Below are 14,718 nucleotides of genomic sequence, written 5' to 3'. Positions count from 1 at the left end.
ATACTGGTCTCTGTAAGTAAGTTGTTCAGAAAACTGTGTGAGAGATAACTCTTTAAACAAACAATGCACTGTTACATGGTAACTTACTTAGTTGCTAAGGAAACTCAGCCAAGTGGTGCTAATTCTCCTTGGGACTGGAGACCACAATGAGGTCAAGAGCTGGTCTGAACGTGAAACAAACCACTCAACGTAGAGAATCTTAACTGCTGTCATGCAGTTCCCAATGATACTGCTGAAGAGAAAAACTCATGGTTAACACTTGAGAAATTTTCACTGAGGGCTTTGAAATTCTCCACCCCTTAAAAGTGAGTTGAAGGTGGTGGGAATGGAGGCAATTTGCAGGAAGCTTCCTCTGTCCTCTGTCACTACCCACAACTCTTCTTTAAATTAAGCAGCTGCAGCCTTGAATGCATACAGTATGCGGCGATTCCATCAAAATGGAATCGGGCAAAGATAGCAACGGCCTTCCTTTCATTGCCCCCAGGTGGCGCTACTGGTAAAGAACCTGCTTGCAAACACAGGAGGCATGAGAGGTGGATTTGATCCCTGGGTTGGGAAGATCCCCTGGAGGAGGGAATGGCAACCCACTCCAGTATTCTTGCCTGGAGAATCCCATGAAGAGAGGAGCCTGGCAGACTATATAGTTCATAGGGTCGCAAAGAGTCGGACATGACTGAAGTGACTTAACATGCAGAAAGGAGCATTTGGGAAAGCCCAAGATCTCTGCCTGAGCTATTCCGCTTCCTGCAGCATCTTCTTAATTAGGCAGAGGAAAACCTGTCTTTGGGCTTCAGGCAATACTGTGCTCCTAGCCCGGAAAAGCAGCCAAAGGGTTCTCTGCCAGCAGCCACTGAGGGGCTCTGCCTTCCTCCCAGATGTTGTCTACTTGTTAAGGACATCTATGGACAGGGCGGGACTTTCTAATCCAACTCCTATTGGCTAGAGCTGCCCCTGGAACCCCGGAGAAGGCAATGGCACCCCACTCCAGTACTCTTGCCTGGACAATCCCATAGAGGGAGGAGCCTAGTGGGCTGCAGTCCATGGAGTCGCTAAGAGTCGGACACAACTGAGCGATTTCACTTTCACTTTTCACTTTCATGCACTGGAGGAGGAAATGGCAACCCACTCCAGTGTTCTTGCCTGGAGAATCCCAGCGACGGGGGAGCCTGGTGGGCTGCCTTCTATGGGGTAGCACAGAGTCGGACACTCACTGAAGCGACCTAGCAGCAGCAGCAGCAGCCCCTGGAACCCAGCACGCCAAGAGCTGGGACCAATCACCACATTGTCTACTCATGAAATTATTAAGGATGACTCTCTATGGTTTGTGCTTGGCAGGGAAATACTCTTTCACATGTGGCCAGCACATATTTGGCCAGCAGACTGAGAGTCTGCAGGCAGATAAGACAAGCAATCCCAATTATCCACTGGTTGAGAGCAAAACACGTCTTAGAGCCTCTAACCCAGCCCCGGATGGGTTGATTCATTGACGAGGAATTTTGCTAAAGAAAAATATAACATAGATGTCCAGTCTGGGCAATAGTCCAAACTAGGCTTTAAGTGGCAAAGCTTTCTGTGACATTACAGGTCTGTGTAGCAAAGGACGATTTAAGTTTGTGAAAGGTTTACATGCCTCAGTTAGATCAAGGACGTAAAGAAAGCTGCAAGCAAGTTAGCAGCATTTTTGTGTTGTTGTTAAGCATTTTTATTTTATTTTACTTTATTTGGCTGCACCAGGTCTTAGCTGTGGCAGGCAGGACCTGTTTCTCTGACCAAGGATTGAACCCATGTCCCCTGCATTAGGAGTTTGGAGTATTAGCCACTGGACCACCAGGGAAGTCCCAAATTAGAAACATTTTTTAGCCTGAAAGTAAAGTGAACAGAAATGTTTTCTCCCAAGACCTCACCTAGGCACCATAAAGCTTACCAGTATTTCTTGTTTCAAAGTTGAAAACTCATTGGTACTAACAGTCTTTCCAGAGATAATTTACAGGAGCTGGGAGAGTTGAGGGCATTCAGAAATATTCAATGCCTTTGTGATTTACAGAAAACATTGCAAAAAAATAAACTTTTGTTTCATTTTGCCAGAAAAAGAAAGTCTGTGAAAAGTTATGTTAGGTTTGGAATATTTATGAATCCAGTCTTCACTGTGGCTTTTGGTCTTTCAAACTCTCTCAACATTTCTCTCTCAACATCTTGTTAAACTCTATTCAGGGCCCATTTTTAAAATCCAATGAAAAAACAAACTAAAAGCCATTGATATTTCTTCCAGATACGTTAAAAACCACTAGGCACTGCATTTCAAGGATCTCTTTTTCATGTTTCCAAGTCTACCATCTCTGCTCATTCTGCCTTCATCCTGAAAACACAGAGAGGTCACCTCTCCATTTCTGGCCTTGTTTGATGTTTCAAGATTAATCAACTTAAACATCTCGAGAGCCGTTCACCACTATGATGAAGTTTTCAAAAATAGCCGATTGCAGATATAAAGTTTATCTAATACTCATAATAAGTAAATTGAGAGGAGCTGGTCCCCTGTAAAACAGCCTGCTGCTCTTGGTAAGGGTCAGCATGAAGTTTCTATCCTCACCCACCAAACACGATTCCCAAGTCTACATGTACTTAATTTCACCCTATTTTTTAAGACTTTTTTTGATGTGGACCATTTTTTAAGTCTTTGTTGAATTTGTTACAATATTGTTTCTGTTTTTTGTTTGTTTTTTTTGGCTGCAAAGCATGTGGTATCTTAGCTCCCTGACCAGGGACTGAACCTACACCCCCTACACTGAAAAGTGAAGTCTTAACCACTGGACCACCAGGGAAGTCCTGCATCCTATTTTTTTAAGAATGGCAACTCTGACTACGTCACTAAGCTGCTTTTATTGATTTAACAGATTCTTATTCAGTGACTTCCACAGGCTACATAGGCCTGAAACTTGTTATAAAAATGATCCCTGGTTACCCAACACCCAGAGAACATGTTGCAAACCACTCATCTTTCTCATAATCCTTTAACCATCTGCCAGCCTATCATCCTAGACTCACTTCCGTCCCTCCTTTCACTGTTATTCCCCTTCAGGTCACTCCCTACTTTGGCAGCTATGATGCATTCTGTATTCATCCATATATGTTTACTTGTAATTTCACAAATATTGCACCATACTTTGCTCATGTTCATCTTAATCATTGCATTTGGAATGCTTCCTCTGTATTTTCTGGAATATCTTCTGCCCCAACACACACACACCCCCTTGAATAGGAAATTAATATAAATCATTTCAGACTGTTTTAAAAGGCCTTCCTTTGACATATTCCCTAACTAAACACGGTGGTTAAAATGGCTACAATTTCTTTTTTTTTTTTATCTATATGATATTTTATTACAATGTATGATAAAAGTTAAGTTTTGTTATAGGTTAGGGGTTTTGCTTCCACGTTTAATAAAAGCAATTTTAAATGGATAACCAACAAAGACCAACTGAAAGCACAGGGAACTCTGCTCAGTATTCTGTAACAATCTAAATGGCGAAAGAACTTCGAAAAGAACAGATACAATAATATGTATAACTGAGTCACTTTGTTGTACATCTGAAACTAACACAACACTGTTAATCAACTCTGTGTGTGTATGTGTGTGTGCGTGTATGCTGAGTTGCTTCAGTCTTGTCCAACTCTTTGCAACCCTGCTTCCCTGGTAGCTCAGCTGGTAAAGAATCTGCCTGCAATGCTAGAGACCTGGGTTTGATCCCTGGGTTGCAAGGCTATGGATTGTAGCCCACCAGACTCCTCTGTCCATGGGATTCCCTAGGCAAGAATACTGAAGTGTGTTGCCCTCCTCTTCTCCAGGGGATCTTCCCGATGCAAGGATCAAACCCATGCCTTTTCTGTCTCCTGCATTGGCAGGCGGGTTCTTTACCTCTAGTGTTACCTGAGAAGTCTCACTGATCAACTATACTCCAACGTAAAATAAAAAGTCAAGAAAAAACACAAAAAACACATGCTGAAGAGCAAAGAACAGTCATTTTTGGAACTAGTGAAAAAGCAGCGATGTATTTCTTTAGAGGAAAAATCCTGCCATAGACTATCAGGAGGAGGAATACCTTATAACTTTAATACTGTTAAAATGGCTACGGTTTCTTTTCAGCTCCTCCCATCACAAGGTGGGGATGGTTTCCACTATTGTTGATTCTGGAATAGACCAGTTCCTTGTTGTCTCCAATAACATGCAGTGGATGTGACATCGTATGACTGCCAAGCCTCAGCGCAAGAGGCCTTGAGGTTTTTTGCTCTCACTCTCTTGGAAAGTTGCAGCCACCCTGTCAAACACCTGGGCTAGTCTGCTGGATGGGCCACACGGAAGAGAACCAAGACACTCAGCTGGTAATCCAACATCCAACCTAATGACCAGGGATGTGAGCACCTTTCTTTGTCTGCCTGACCTGGTTGAATCACCATGAGTAATTCCAGGAAACACCAATGGAAGAAATGTGTGCCTCAGCTCAGACTTCAGAGAAAAAACATGAGCAAATAAACTCCAATTGCTTATACCCACTTAGTTCTGGAAAGGTGTGTTACATAGCAGTAGGTAGGTGGTATAACCCCACCCCAGTTCCAACCGCAGATAGCTAGTCATTTTGAATTCTGAAACACCATAGCACCCTGTGTCTACTTGTAAAATAGTAAGAGTCACAGTTTAACATAATCATGTGTTTATGCATTTCTCCACTACTTGACTCTGAGTTCCCTAGAAGCAGAAATAGCCCCAGGACCTCACAACGAGCCTGAATACACAGCAGGCACTAAAGAAATAACTGTTAACAAACATCTGAAGGCTTAGCCTTCATAAGGACAGATTCTATCATGTTGATTCATTGAACTGAACTGAACAAAACCATGGGCAGAAGAAACTTTCACTTTCCATACTGGGACAATGGTGAACCTCATGCTCCACAGCATGGCTCACATGAGGTTAAATTTAGCAGCAGTAATAGATTGGGTCTTTTCAGAGTCCTAAGATTAAATAGCCTCAGATGAGCAGTATTTCACTAGTTCTGCCAATCTAACAGCCAAGGGAACTCTTTGCTTGCAAATAACAGAATGTAATTCCAAGCAAAATCCTGTAAGTCTTGGCTTTGGGACAAAATGCATTACAAAAATAAAAACATTTGTTTTATCCAATTCCTCTCCAGAGTTTTGGCCAGCATTATCCAGAACAAGTCAAATTATTCTCTATAGTCTGTAGTTACTTGTATATTACTGGTAACATGGCTGGGAAAATGGTGATCATATTAGTCATCTTTAGATCATAATTCTTCCAGTTTAGAATCTATTTTTGCATATATTTTAGCTGGATGAATCCCATTGTTGAATAATTAAATAACCCATTTAGAAACATAGATGTAAAATTAAGTTTTTATATTTCACTAAGGTGAAAATGAAAGAGGAGTGTGAAAAGTTTGGCTTAAAGCTCAACATTCAGAAAACGAAGATCATGGCATCTGGTCCCATCACTTCATGGGAAATAGATGGGGAAACAGTGGAAACAGTGTCAGACTTTATTTTTTTGGGCTCCAAAATCACTGTGGATGCTGATTGCAGCCATGAAATTAAAAGACGCTTACTCCTTGGAAGGAAACTTATGACCAACCTAGATAGCATATTAAAAAGCAGAGACATTACTTTGCCAACTAAGGTCCGTCTAGTCAAGGCTATGGTTTTTCCCGTGGTCATGTATGGATGTGAGAGTTGGACTGTGAAGAAAGCTGAGCACCGAAGAATTGATGCTTTTGAACCGTGGTGCTGGAGAAGACTCTTGAGAGTCCCTTGGACTGCAAGGAGATCCAACCAGTACATTCTAAGGGAGATCAATCCCGGGTGTTCATTGGAAGGACTGATGCTAAAGCTGAAACTGCAATACTTTGGCCACCTCATGCGACGAGTTGACTCACTGGAAAAGAGTCTGATGCTGGGAGGGATTGGGGGTGGGAGGAGACGGGGACAACAGAGAATGAGATGGCTGGATGGCATCACCAACTCGATGGACATGAGTTTGAGTGTACTCCGGGAGTTGGTGATGGACAGGGAGGCCTGGCGTGCTGTGATTCATGGGGTCGCAGAGAGTCGGACACAACTGAGCGACTGAACTAAACTGAACTGAAGGTTGGTACATTTAATACTATTTTCATCACATATATCATTATTAAAATCACATGTCATTATTAAAACTACCATTAGTATAAAAATGTGTGTGTGTGTGTTATGTCACTTCTGTCATGTCTGAATCTTTGTGACTCTATGGACTGCAGCTCTCCAGGCTCCTCTGACCATGGGATTTTCCAGGCAAGAATACTGGAGTGGGTTGCCATGCTCTCCTCCAGGGAATTTTCCCAACCCAGGGATCAAACCCACATTTCTTGTGTCTATGTCTCCAGCATTGGCAGGCAGGTTCTTTATCACTAGCGCCTCCTGGGGAGCTCCAATATAGAAGCCAAAAAAAACTGACTAGAAGACTCAGAAGACATTTTCATTCCCTGCTTTGCTTTGTCAGTGACTTGCTCTTTGGACCTTTGAATCTTAAAAGTGTGTCCCTAGGTTTGTTTTTTTTTTTTTTGTCAATTCCTTTCATTAAGAAATAAAATATTAACAACATAAATTATGGTTGAAGATTTCATAGTAAGTGAATAGTTAATAAATAGGTCACGCTTCAGCGAAATAGTGTGTAACCACTTATATTTTAGAAAATAATAAGACTTTTAACTTAGTAGGGTTTTCTGTTAACTATTTTACAAATATTTTTATTAAAAATAAATTTAATAACTATTATATCATTTGTTTTATTTCTCCAATTTTACTGAAATATAATTAACATACAGCATTGTATAATTTTAATATCTACAGCACAATGATCTGACTTACACACATGTGAAATGACCACCACAGAAATTTAGTGAATATCTATCATCTCATATAGATACCAAAAAAAAAGAGGAAAAAAATATTTTCCCCAGTGATAAGAACTCTGAGGATTTACTCTCTTAAAGGCTTTCAAATACACCAAACAGCAAAGCTAACTACTGTCATAAAGTTGTACATTACATCCCTGGTGTCCATCTATCTTATAACTGGAAGTTGAGACTGTTGACGTCTTTCTTCCGATTCACCCTCTCTTTAGCACTTGCCTCTGGTAACCGCACATCTGATCTCTTTTTCTGACTTTAGTTTCTTGCTTTTTTAGATTCCACATACATGTGAGATCATATGGTATTTGTCTATCTCCGACTGACCTATTTCATTTAGCATAATGCCCTCAAGAGGCCCATCCATGTTGTCAAAAATAGAAAATAGCAGTTCTTTGTTTTTCATGGCTGAGTAACATATATGTATATGCATATATATCACAACTTCTATATCCCTTTATCCATCTATGGACACGGGTTGTTGCCATGTCTTGGCTATTGTAAATAACGCTGCTATGAATATGGGGATGCAGAGATCTCTTCCATATTGTGTTTTCATTTTCTTCAGATATATTCCCAGAAGTAGAATTGCTGGATCATATGGTACTTCTGTTTTTAATTTTTTGAGGAAATTCAATACAGTTTTCCTTATTGCCTGCCCCTATTTATAACCCCACTAACAGTGCCCAAGAGTTCTCTTTTCTTCACATCCTTGCCAGCATTTGTTATCTCTTATCTTTTTTATTACAATCATTCTAAACAGGCATAAAAGTGATATCACATTGTGGTCTTTATTTGCATTTCTCTAATGATCACTGATGTTGAGCACATTTTTATGTACCTATTGGCAGAAATTTTTTTTATTAATTACACAGTATTTGTTGATATCAATTTAAAATTACTACATGTGTTCATTTTTAACTGTAACCAAAATCAATATCGGGTCAGTTTTGAAAATGATTTCAGAATGCCCAATCAAGATATATAGGAACATTTTTTTATGATCTATTTTACTTTTTGCTATGGAACAGCAGTCCATCTGGCTCAAGAAAGACTACACATCTTTACTAAATTGCTGTAGTTTTGGCAAAATGCAAACTCAACTCATTAGTGAGTCCTTATTTATTTGCAAGAAAATTTAATCCACATGATTTTGATTCGTTGACACTTACAGTAATATAAACAAATAGTGTTTCATAAGTGCTACTTGATTTCTGAGAAGTCTTCGAGCTATATTTTGCTGTGATCTTTTTTCTTGGAATAAGAAAGTTTATTTTTACAGGTTGAAAAAGGGGAAAGGGCTCAAATTTGAGCAGAAAATGTAGACCCTTAGCAAGGCAGGAGGGGATGAAAAGAAAATGTCTTTGAGACTCATGACAGCATAAGTACTGAGGGGTATTCTAGACAGGTAGATTGACCTTGACTTCCAGGTATACACTTTGTGGGTAAAGATTAAACTCTCAGCTAGATTAAGCCAATAGTGATAAGCAAGCTGACTTGTCTCCCCAACACTATCCTTTAGAAGTCCCACATAGACTATCAATGAGTCGATTAGAGATACAAGTCAAACTTATATAAATGGAAAGTTTGCTGATTTTGTGACAATCATGTGGGTAGGTGAGCTAGAGTGTGAGTCACTTTTGTGTTCTCTGTTGACCTGGGTGCCAAAGAGACTCCACCTAAACTGAATGGCTGTCAAGCTTCATCCCAGAGCAGTGACTCACCTTCAAGGCTCACTCAGGGAACAATTTTGGCTCTGAAGACCACTAACTCTGGGAACTCCCCAACTGAGAGGTGGGACTGGTGAGATTTAGAACTGCTGACTTGGAGTTGTGAGTCGTGGGTGAATGCCAACGAGCCAGCATAAATCATGTAAGCACTTGAATTTCATGGCCATTATTTACAATAGTGGGGTAATAACCTAACTTTTATGGTAGACATTTATTCACAGATATAAAAATAAAGCATTATTAGAATTCTTTATCCTAAATTTAGACATTGAGAATTAAAAATTCAGGGTAGCTGATCTCCCCTAGACCATAAATAAAGAGAAGAGTGATACAGCTGCTTAACCTAATATTTTGTTTCATATTTATGTGACCAAAAATCTTCCGTGGAAAGACATAAAATTTTAAATCAGTAAACCTAGATTAAGATCCAAATCTGCTGATTACAAGTGACTTGATGCTGGGAAGTGACAAAGCTTTCCATAGCCTCAGTTTTCCCAATTGCTACATAACAAGTTTCATAGAGTTAATACCATAGTTCATTGATATGCTTGAAAATCTTTAATTAGCCATGAAACACTGAACTCATCTAGTCTAAGAAATGTGTGTGCCCATTTTGGAGTCAAGACCTAGGCTTGAAACTTAGTGTGATTAAAACTAAAGCATTTCAAGTTTTTCTTTTTTTATCTGTATAAGAACATTTTTTAAGATGCACAGTATTGCATTTCTATCTCTTTTTACACATTAACACTGTGTATTTGCTTCACACCCCAAATTCACTACTCTCAATACAAAACACCGCCTCCCAACACCAAGATAGCCAATGGCAGTTAGAAGAATAAAACTAAAACTTCACACAATGAGGGTTCACACTTCCCAGAAGAAAGTCAATTCACTTTCTCTGTGCCAAGTCTCATAAGCTGTGCATTAATCTCTGCAGACTTGATTTCAAAAATGAAACTACATTTAGAAAAGAAACAAATTCTACCAGCCATTTGTTGGAAGCTAAAATCATTCCGTGTCTTGAATGTTTCAAATTTATTTATTTATTTGGACAGGGAAAGTTGCATATTTGAACCACATGTGAATCCAACTGGAATATGTTAGTTTTGAATGTGCCAGAGTTCCTAGAGGGCTTCAAAAATCCAAAGAAGTAGTCAGTCACCCTAGCTTTAGGCGATCTGGATGTCTTGGCTCATGGTAAGGGTAGAGAACAAAATGTAGCTAGTTCTTCCACCCTATCCACTGTCATCTATCCTCATCCCAGGAGTTAGTTTGGCTTACTCTATGGTGGTTGAGTAAGACCACCAGGGGCTGGGAGAAGGTTGGAAACTACCAGTCTGAGGAAGAGAATGGAAGAGTGAGTTGAGCACTCAGTAAGTTGAGTGCTTGAGAAAACATGGCTGCTTAGCTCAGTTCCAAGATCAGCAATCAATACCTTCCCCTTCTGTTAAGAGGGAATTCAGACTAGATAATTCAAAGATCTTTTCTATGTCTAACATTCAATGAGCTATAAAATTCTTGAACTAGGTTGCCATGAATAACTGTAATCATTTGGCCCAGAGGAAGACAAATAAATGTAAAATATTTCAATATTTGAAAGTTTGGACAAGAGAAACAAAAACACAAGAAGGAAAAGCTCTACCATTTCAAAGCAGTGGTGAATTTGACCTAAAATGGGCTCTGAAGCTGACCAAATTAGCAGCATCTTCTCCCTAATGCAGACATTTCATTCGATAGTAAATATGGGAAAATTAGTGTATCAGTCAGGTTTCTCCAGGGAAAAAAAAAAGAAACAAGAAAATACATGCACACACACATGTTCACACACATTCACAAACACACACACATACACATATGCACAATATTTACTTATATATTTACTAACTTTTTCCTTTTATTTTTTTTTATTTTAAGGAATTGGCTCATCACACAATTGTGGGGGCTGGCAAGTCTGTTTAGGGCAGCTTTATTCATAATGGCCAAATACTAGAACACCCCAACTGTCTTCAATGGATAAACAGTTAAAGACACCAGTGTGTCCATGCCACGGAGTACTACTCAGCAAGTCAAAAAGAGCAAACTATACATGGGCCATCTTATATCCAAGTAAGGATGCTGAGTGAAGACAGCCAGTTTCAAATCACATACTGTGTGATTCTATTTACATATGTAACATTCTCTAGGTCTGTATACAACATTCTTTTGGCTGGGGGCAGGGGGAGGGGAATGTGGCTATAAAGGAGCAACACAGGATCTTTGTGGCCACAGAACACTTCTGGGTGTGTTATTAAACCATGGTTTTACAAGACGTTACCACTGAAGGAAACTAGGTAAAGGGGGTGTGGGATCTCCCTGAATGATTGTGATCTGTATTTATCAGAATAAAAAGTTTAACTTAAAAATTTAAGTTAGCACAGCAAAGAAAATCATAAACGACTTAAAATTTTAAGTTGACAAAGCAAAGAAAATCATAAGCAGAACAAAAAGATAACCTACAGACTCGGAGAAAATATTTGCAAATGATGCAACTGACAAAACCTTAATGTCCAAAATATACAAACAACTCTTACAATTCAATAACAACAGCAACAACAACAAAAAATAATCAAAAAATGGGCAGAAGACCTAGATGTTTCTACAAATGGCCAATAGGGACATGAGAAGATGCTCAACATGACTAGTTATTAGAGAACTGTAAATAAAAACAATAACGAGGTACCACCTCATATCACTCAGAATGGCCATCATTAAAATGTGTACAAATAATAAATGGTGGGGAAAGTGTGGAGAAAAAGGAACTTTCTTACACTGTTGAAAGGAATGTAAATTGGTGCAGCCAATGGAATACTACTCAGCCATAAAAAAGAATGAAATAATGCCATTTGCAGCAACATAGATGAGCCTAAAGATGATCATACTAAATGAAATAAGTCAGAAACAGAAAGACAAATACCATATGATATCACTTCTATGTGAAACCTAAAATACAACCACAAATGAATCTATTTACAAAACAAAAACAGAATCACAAATAAAAAGAACAGACTTATGGTTGGCAAGGGGTAGAGGGATGGGAGCAGTGAAGGACTGGGAGTTGGGGATTGGCAGGTACAAACTATTATGTACAGGACGCATAAACAGCAAGGACCTACTGTGTAACACAGTGAACTGTATTCAATATCTTGTGATAAACTATAATGGAAATGTTAGTCACTCAGTCTTGTCCAACTCTTTGTGACGTCATGGACTATAGCTTTCAAGCTCCTCTATCCATGGGGGTTCTCCAGGCAAGAATATTGGAATGGGTTTTCATTCCCTTCTCCAAGAGATCTCCCTGACTCAGGAATTGAACCCAGGTCTCCTGTATTGCAGGCGGGTTCTTTACCAGCTGAGTCACCAGGGAAGCCTCCAATATATTTGAAGTATTTATTTAATGCTGGAAATTCACCCTAGGGGACAGAAGGATGTGAAAGGGAAAGACACTATAATTAAGCCATCCTTGGAAATGATGAGGTTTTTTTTTTCTTTTCTTTCTCAAACACATGTAATGTAATGACTTTACATCAAAATCACTTTAATGTAACTTCAAGCCCAAACATTCTGGGAGGTAAACAGTCTGGTAGCTACGAGGGATGAGAGGCAGGATGCGCCCCAGAATGAGTGGAGGAGCACTGGGGTCTGGCCACTCCATTGACCCTACAGCAGGTTGTTGGACACAAGAGCTCTGAGCAGCTGGAAGACAAATGACGCCTCAGGTTCCCGCTTGAAGGCACCACACATGTCACGAAAGGGCACCCATGAGAGTGTCTCTGAACAGGGCTTGGCAAAGCCACTCCACAGTCTGGCTCATGACAGTGGCCCAGAGAAGCAGTGCCCAGGTCTCGAGGCCACAGAGGCCCCTCTTGCCTAGTGCAGCGCCTGACACCACATAAGTAAGACACGTGGCCAGTCTCAGAGAAAGAGGGACTTGCCACCACTGGGGTGAAAACCCTGGAAGGAGCTGATGCCAGAACCCAGAACTCTCAACTCTCAGTGAACTTCATTTACAATGAGAAAGAACATACGTGTATAACTGAGTTACTTTGTTGTACAACAGAAATAAAACACAACCCTGTAAATCAAGTACACTCCAACAAAGTTTAAAAAAAATAGGTATATTCGTGTGGATCTACTTATGATTACCTGTTCTGTTCTCTGCTGAACTGTCTGTTGTTATTGTTCAGTTCACTAAATCATGTCTGACTCTTTGTGACCCCATGGACTGCAGCATGCCAGGCTTCCCTGTCTTTCACTATCTCCTGGAAATTGCTAAAACTCATGGCCATCAAGTGAGTGATGAGCTGTCTACCACTGCACTAGTTCCATGTGGTCTTGATGACTCTAGCTACAGTTCAGTTCAGTTCAGTTCAGTCGCTCAGTCGTGTCCAACTCTTTGCGACCCTATGAATCACAGCACGCCAGGCCTCCCTGTCCATCACCAACTCCCGGAGTTCACTCAAACTTATGTCCATCGAGTCGGTGATGCCATCCAGCCATCTCATTCTCTGTCATCCCCTTCTCCTCCTGCCCCCAATCCCTCCCAGCATCAGAGTCTTTTCCAGTGAGTCAACTCGTCGCATGAGGTGGCCAAAGTATTGGAGTGTCAGCTTTAGCATCATTCCTTCCAATGAACACCCAGGCCTGATCTCCTTTAGGATGGACTGGTTGGATCTCCTTGCAGTCCAAGGGACTCTCAAGAGTCTTCTCCAGCACCACAGTTCAAAAGCATCAGTTCTTCAGCGATCAGTTTTCTTCACAGTAGTAAGCCTAAATACCTGGTTGAGTGATTACTTTTCACTTTATTCTTTACTTTCAAGATTGTTTTAACTAGTCTAAGCTAGAGCCTTTCCATACAAATTTTCTAATAAGCTTGTTACGTCCATAAATATACAGACATGAGTAAAATGGATAACCAATGGAGACTACTGAATAGCCCAGGGAACTCTCTTCAATGTTATGTGGCAGCCTGGATGGGAGGGGAATTTGGGGGAGACTATATACATGTATATGTATGGCTGAGTCCCTTTGCCGTCCACCTGAAACTGCCATGACATTGTTAATCGACTATGCTATGCTAAGTCACTTCAGTCGTGTCCGACTCTGTGCGACCCCATAGACGGCAGCCCACCAGGCTCCCCTGCCCCTGGGATTCTCCAGGCAAGAACACTGGAGTGGGTTGCCCTTTCCTTCTCCAATGCATGAAAATGAAAAGTGAAAGTGAAGTTGCTCAGCCGTGTCCGACTCTTAGCGACCCCATTGACTGCAGCCTACCAGGCTCCTCCTTCCATGGGATTTTCCAGGCATATACCCCAATACAAAATAAAACGTTTGAAAAAAGATTGTTTTAACTAGTCTAGGCTACTGCCTTTCCATGCAAATTTTTATAAGCTTGTATATGTCTATAAATACCTTCCTGGGATTTAGACAGCAATTATTATAATGATTAAATTTTCTATGATAACATAATTATTAAATTATATTAAACCTATAGATCAATATGAGGAGAATTGTTGTCTTTATTTTGAAAAGGATGTTGTAAATTATTATTTTGTACATTCCTTGGAGTTTTCTGTGTACATAATTGTGTCATCTGAAAATAGAGACAGATGCCTTTCAAACTTGCCTTTTTTAATTTTTTTTTTTTTTTGCCTTACTATAATGGCTAGAACTTCCAGTAATAAACTGATTAGAAGCAGTGGGCAGACATTCCTGTTTTGTTCCTAATCTTAGCTTCCTTACCAGTTTAGCGGTAAAGTTATTTACCAAAAAGTATGATGTTAGCTGCAGAGAAGGCAATGGCACCCCACTCCAGTACTCTTGCCTGGAAAATCCCATGGATGGAGGAGCCTGGTGGGCTGCAGTTCATGGGGTCGTGAAGAGTTGGACACAACTGAGCAACTTCACTTTCACTTTTCTCTTTTATGCATTGGAGAAGGAAATGGTGACCCACTCCAGTGTTCTTGCCTGGAGAATCCCAGGGACGGGGAAGCCTGGTT

Source organism: Moschus berezovskii, chromosome 25 (assembly GCF_049115385.1).
Source record: "Moschus berezovskii isolate FMDL1 chromosome 25, NW_MosBer_1.0, whole genome shotgun sequence".
NCBI lineage: Eukaryota > Metazoa > Chordata > Mammalia > Artiodactyla > Moschidae > Moschus > Moschus berezovskii.
Note: the sequence above shows the minus strand (reverse complement) of the source record.